This window comes from Priapulus caudatus, unplaced genomic scaffold (assembly GCF_000485595.1).
Source record: "Priapulus caudatus unplaced genomic scaffold, Priapulus_caudatus-5.0.1 Scaffold29, whole genome shotgun sequence".
NCBI lineage: Eukaryota > Metazoa > Priapulida > Priapulimorpha > Priapulimorphida > Priapulidae > Priapulus > Priapulus caudatus.
Genome location: NW_014577090.1, coordinates 543,754 through 550,675, shown reverse-complemented (window position 1 = coordinate 550,675; position 6,922 = coordinate 543,754). Strand labels below are relative to the sequence as shown.

General features: G+C 46.6%; 1 protein-coding gene across 6 annotated transcripts in view; it reads left to right on the top strand.

The window, feature by feature from the left end:
* LOC106815673 (somatostatin receptor type 2-like) overlaps positions 1–6,922 on the top strand; it is a 153,478-nt gene that overhangs the window by 93,400 nt on the left and 53,156 nt on the right. For all 6 annotated transcript variants that reach the window (XM_014820182.1, XM_014820230.1, XM_014820198.1 and 3 more), the window contains exon 2: positions 4,167–4,261. The gene's annotated coding sequence lies outside the window, so the exon portion shown is untranslated. The remainder of the gene's footprint in view (positions 1–4,166; positions 4,262–6,922) is intronic.

Sequence of the window (6,922 nt, the reverse complement as noted above, 5' to 3'; positions counted from 1 at the left end):
GAGAGGAGGAGGAAAGATGGAGGAGGAGGGAGGAGGAGGATAGGAGCGAGGAGGCTGCTATTGTATCGTGATTGGGGAGATGATGACACACTCATCGGTGGCGTAACTAGGATCGACGTTTCCTGAGCAGCTGCTGTGCGTGCGTGGTGGGGTGGATAGCAGCAGCGACGCATATGAGCGTCTAATCTGTAATTCCTGTCGCCGCTAACTCTGTAATTGCGTCTCGCGCGTGATGGATTAACGGATCCTATAGTTATCTTATTCTCTCCGGATCTGTCTGTGCGCCCTGGTTACTGCTCCACGCAGCCGGTGTGTCGATGTGTACGTCGCTCTATCGTAGCAGGACTGGCGTAATTCTTGCGCGCTAAAATGTAGAGATAGACGGATAGACGGCAGAAAGGTTGCTGCTCTTGCTTGCTGCTGAAGATCAGGAAAAAAAAATCGCAGCGAGGGAGAGAAGATGAGAACAGGAGAGATGGAACGAGGAGAACAGAAAGACAGAGAGAAGCAGAGAGAGCAGGAGAGAGATGAGAAGAGAGAGAGGAGCGAGAGAAGAAAGATGAGAAAGAGAGAGAGAGGAGTGAGGAGGAAGGAGTGTGGAAGAATAAGAAGGGCGCCATGGAATAAAACGGATAGAGAGTAGAAGACTGGGTGGCGAGTATTATATATATATATATATATATATATATAATAGAGACGCAGAGAGAGAGGAGAGAGAAAGATTGGAGAAGGAGATGAGAGAAAGAGAGCAGAGAGGAGACGCGGAGAGAGAAGAAGAGAGAGAGGCAGAAGACGAGAGAGAGATGAGGAGAGAGAGAAAAGAGAGGCAGAAGATGAGAGGAGACGAGCGGAGAGAGAGAGCGAAGAAGAGAGAGAAGAGAGGAGAGAGAAGAGAGAGAGAGAGAGAAAAATAGAGAGAGAGAGAGATAGAGAGAGAAATGACGAGAGAGAGAGCGACGAGAAAGCTCCAGAGAGAGAACGAGAGAGTATTAGAGAGAGCAGCAGAATGCAGAGAGACGACGAGACCGAGAGAAGAGAGAGAGACAAGAGAAAGGGAACACAGGAGAGAAAATATTATATATATATCATATTTAGATATATAGAATATAATATATAGTATATCACTATATATATAATCTTGTCATTCACTCCCAGTAAATCCCAGTACTGGAAACGCTCCAGCCTGCTGTCGCATGCGCATCTCATTTCTAGTCGGTTAATTGACTCATTGCAGTGCTTGAACCCAGCAACTTACCTGCCCAGCAACGAACCGCACAATCACAACACACACAACACACACACACACACACACACACACACACACACACACACACATACCACACACACACACACCAACAAACACCCCCCCCAACCCCAGCACACACACCACACACACACACACACACACACACAACACACGCACCACATATTATATATATATATAATATATATATATATATATATATCTATATATATATGCGTGGTGTTTCGCCGTGCGTGAGGCCCATGTCGTCTGGGATTGGTATATACGGGGGGGGTACCGTTCTAGCGGCCGTAAGCATGTATGTACGGCGGGTGCGCTACAATCGTTGTATCAGGACAGAATGCAAGCTCTCGCTATCTCGCCGTGCGGGCTAAAGGCGCATGCAGCCGCGTGTGTGTGTGAATCTTTTCGGCTCACACAGGACTGCCACAGTGAGGCAGCATACCATACCAATTCCAAGAGCTTAATATACCGTAGAGTGTACAACGGAAAACGGGCAAAATAGCTGCATTTTCACGACAACATTATTCTACTGTTGCCTAGCGGTCTATTAATACATTTCATGGATATTGCCATTAAGCAGATTCATTTGTTTCTAAACAAGCCACCGCCTTGTCAATACGAATACTCTAGCCGGAGAATATCGGCTTCCTAAACCCTCCCCTCCCACATGCCAAACGCGGCCTCGAATCCACTGTTCTGTCCCCATCCTTCAAACGCAGTCTAAGCATTTTCGCGCTATCGGTTTCCGGGTCACGCTTGGCAGCCGGCTCTCTGCATAATTGACATGTCACATGCCCAAATTTGGTACTCTTCTAGGCGGCGTGATTAGAGACTTAATTAAAACAACTTGCGCGTCCATCATGACGGATTAGCCCGTTGCTAGGAAGATAATGCGGCAGATAAGGCGCATAGGCGATGCCCCCGAAAGTCACCTCCACCCCTGCCACCTGCACCCGAAAAATTCATTCATATTATGGTGGAAACCGAACTCGTCACGAAGCAACGCTTTAGCGCCGTGCAAGGACTGGGGACAGAATGTGGATTCCGAGGCGGCCGTTTGCGCATTGTGGGGAGGGGAGGTTTAGGGAGCCGATATCTCGCCTCAGGAGTATCGTATTGACACACGCGGTTGGTCTTGTTTTAGAGAGCAAAGAATTCTGCTTAATGCAATACCATGAAATATTATAAGAGCTCGCAGCGCAAAGTATGAATAATGTTGTCGTGAAATAGCCACTATTTTCCACGTTTTTTTCCGTTGTACACTCTACGTATTATTAAGCTTTGATTACAATCAAGAGCGTATAAGAAAGGAGAGGCGTACAACGCCGTAACAATGCTTCGAACCATTGTTGCCAGTATTAGTCAAATTAATAAACTTTCCCCGTTTTAGATTTGACGATTTCTTGCAGTATTATTGATCAGCTGTCCTACCTGGTTCATATACAACAAACCGCATGCCCCTCGTGCCCCCTAAGTGTCTAATAACTATCGGTAAACCATCGCGATGTTTCCAGTCAATGATTGACAAATGCGAACTGAATGACGTCTGTTATCTGATTGCCATAGTATGACCACCCCCCTGTGCCACCTCGATCGCCCACCTCAGCGTATAGTAAACTCTAGGAGTATTACGTGATCGTGCCAGCGCCTATCGGGCTACACAGCGGCGACCGGAAGCAACACACTGGAAACACTTCGAGAGAGGTTTCAAGTACTGCACTAATGATCTAGTCGGTGTCAGCGAAATATTCAGATTATTCCACACGCTCATATCTCAGCGTATGGACATCGTTAGCGGACGATGCGGTTTATTTCTATGATGAACAGGTAGGACGCCTGATCAATAATACGCAAGAAATCGTCAAAATTAAACGGGGGGGAAGTTTATTATTTGACTGAATACTGGCAACATGGTTCAGCATTTTACCGTGTACGCTCTCCTTCTTTATACGCCTCTTCGATTACATCAGGAGGAGAGATTATAACACTTTGTGTATTATCTACTCTTTGATACAATCGATAGCTCATGACGAAAACATTGTGCACTTAACGCCACTTTCTCTTCGCGAAATTGCAGGCCAAAACTAGGGAGGCCAGTCCGCGAAAAGTCGTCGTCGTCGTCGTCGTTGTAGTAGTAGTAGTAGTAGTAGTAGTAGTAGTAGTAGTAGTAGTAGCAGCAGCAGCAGCAGCAACAACATTAGTAGTAGCAGCAACAACAGTAGTAGTAGTAGCAGCAGCAGCAGCAGCAGCAGCAGCAGCAGCAGCAGCAGCAGCAGCAGCAGCAGCAGCAGCAGCAACAACAACAGTAGTAGTAGCAGCAGCAGCACAGCTGCGACCTACCATTCTAAAGCCCGGCGCACACGTGGGTAATTTTACTCAAGTAAAAATTAATGATGCATGCGTCAAAATACTCACGTGTGCGCCGGATTTTCAATGAGTTTTCTGACGCATGCATCAAGAAACTCAATATCAAACATGTTTGATAATTTTTGACTCATGCGTCAAAATATTCACGTGTGCGCCGGATTTTCGTTGAGTTTTCTGACGCATGCATCAAGAAACTCAATATCAAACATGTTTGATAATTTTTGACTCATGCGTCAAAATACTCAATGTGTGCGCGCTAGCTGCGTAAATTTACTCAACACTGGTACTCACAGCGCATGCGTTTAAACTATTGTGCGCTCAGTATTGGCTGCGCACAGTCACGTGATCTGCATTACCACTTATACCTTGAGTAATTTTACTCACGTGTGCGGCGAACGCTGAAAATATTTCGCGTGAGTATTTTGACGCATGCATCATTTTACTTGAGTAAAATTATTCACTTGTGCCCCGGGCATAACTCATAGATATCTATGCATGTCCTAACTGGACCTGTTTCTGCGTTTGTTCGCAGGGCGGCGTGCGTGTCGTATACTGTCTCTGCAGCGACCGAGGTCATCACCGAGCCTTAAGTAATCAGCGGAGAAGATTCAAGTGACGCATCTGTCGGTAAGCCAAATACTAACCACTGGGCAGCGTTTGTGTTGCGCGTACGTTTGCGTGATTCATCGCTGCGCTTATGTCTAATAACGAGTCGCCCGACATTTATTTACTGCTGATTCCTTCCACGAACACGCCAAAGCGGCTCACTTGACCTTAATTGTGAAATGAAGCTATTTGGCGGATCTGCACAGAAGAGTACGCAGACAAGAGCCTTCCCAACGGGATGTCATTTTACCGATTTCCTATTTATCCCGCGTCGGTTCCGACGTGAACAGCGGCGGCACGCAACCTAGCTGCGTATGTCGTCGCAGGCATCGACAGCAAGCGACAGCGACTACCGCCCCCATCCGATATCGTATTATAACGTCCGGATGCTGCAGCTATATGAAAGGTTTCAGAAACCTCATATCTTTCCAATAGGCAAAGCTTTAATCAAGTGGCCGTCGTGAGAACGAGCGTGTTGTGTACACTGCATGATTGTATTTGCGTTCACGTTTCCGCGCTCAACCCTATTCAAATAAGCACTGCAATAACCGGACGCAATTCTACACTCCCCTCGCGCTGAGACAAAAACGCATATACGCCTACAACTGTTTACTACTATAACCTTCAATCTGCAGGCAAAATGTCAGCTCACAGGGGTTCTTAGTCACATCGACAACATATGCCACCAGTAACAGCTATTATATACGCCGTATATACGCCAAATACCATTCCTTAATAACCGTATATGCTACCAGTATAATTTCTTATTCACAATATGTGTCACCAGTAACATTTCCTTAACACCGTATATATGCAAGCAGTACTATCGTATATGTGATTAGTACTAAAGACTACCTGCTGGTAGTTGCACTGCCTTAACTTTACTGGAAGCATGGCGTCAGACCTATACCAAGAGCATGACATGATACCTCTACTAAAGCCGTGGTATAAGAGTTATCTCTCTCTATCTCACTCTTTCTACCGAGCATGAGCTAAGCATATTGTCAGCGACACCAACTTTTCGCAACTAATTTGCATATGCATAATCGGATGTCGCGGGATAATTAGATGAACGTCGCGTGTCCGGAAATGAAACGTCGCCCGTAAGCTTGGAATAAAACGACTAATTACATGCTTTCTTCCCCGAATCCTCATCGCATTCAGACATTCTATAGCGTCGCCATCATCATCATCACCATCATCATCATCATCATCATCATCATCATCATCATCATCACCATCACCACCATCACCACCACCATCATCATCATCATCACCACCACCATCATCATCATCATCATCATCATCATCATCACCATCATCATCGTCATCATCATCATCATCATCACCATCATCATCGTCATCATCATCATCATCATCATAATCATCATCATCACCATCATCACCATTATCTTAATCGTCGTCGTCATCAACATCATCATCATTATTACAATCATCATCATTATCATCATGGTCATCATCAATCATCATCGTCGACGTCGTCCTCGTCGTCGTCGTCGTCGTCGTCGTCCTCGCCATCGTCATCGCGGCGGTTTTTGTTTGCAGCCAAAGTTTTCTTTCTTTCTCATCCTTCGCTAAGAACGATCGTCGGCTGTCATCACCTGCTCCTGTCTCTTTCTCTCCGCGTTTTCCGCGCGCACATGAATCACTGAAGCCATTATGGCGTGTTACCCATCTCAGACTGTTTGTTTCGTCGGTCGGCGAGCGACCAGTAGCTTCGATGTGGCATTATCGGTGAGGTGCGTGCTTCGCACACGTAAGGCGTCCTTCTTATACGTCGGCCTCTGCATGCAGGACGCCAATCACTCAAATTGACACTCATTGGGGTTGTCTGTCCGCTCTCCTTGCGCTTGTCTTTCCGCAGCGAACACACGCACAGAACAGATACCCGTGTCGCGATAAGCGAGTGTGTAGTCATGTCGGCGGACGGTCGTGAAGGGAGTGATTGGAAAATCGAACACGATGACCATTTTTCTCTCTCACTAATTTGCGTCGATTCCTCGTTTTTTGCACAAGCGTTGTTCAGCGGACCGGCCCACGTCACTTTCTGAAATTGCGTATTATAATTGAACTGTAATTAAGTTAATCATCCCAGACTATGAGCGCCCGACAGCTTGTGACAAAGCAGGCGGACTCGCAGCCGGCTCTATTTTAACGTTAACGATTTAGGCGGGAAGTAAATTAGGCCCTACAGCGCTCGGGATGGCGGCCGCCGTTGCACGGTGGAGATTGTCTGCTATAGTTACGTATGAATAATACACACTCCTCCCTAATTACGTTAACAGCGTTCGTTGGATTTGAGTTATTCAAAAACCTAGCGTCGCGGCCGCTGGCCAGCCCTCCAGCTGATGCCCGCACGGACAACCAAAGGTCAAGTGTAGGTTGTCGTCCTGCATTGTTCACTTGTTTCGTAGGTTTAAGCTTTGTGTCCTCGATGTTCAATAATTTCCCTGTCGTTGAACAAACAGGTGAAAACACCCTAGGAAATGATTAGAGAGCTATGTTTGTTCGTCGCTGGCTGAGTGTTTAAGGTATGCTCGAGAGTCGCTCATGCAACGCGAACATACACAAACACGCAGACACACACACACACAGGCACACAGGCACACACACACGCACACACGCACACACACACACACACACACACACACACACACACAC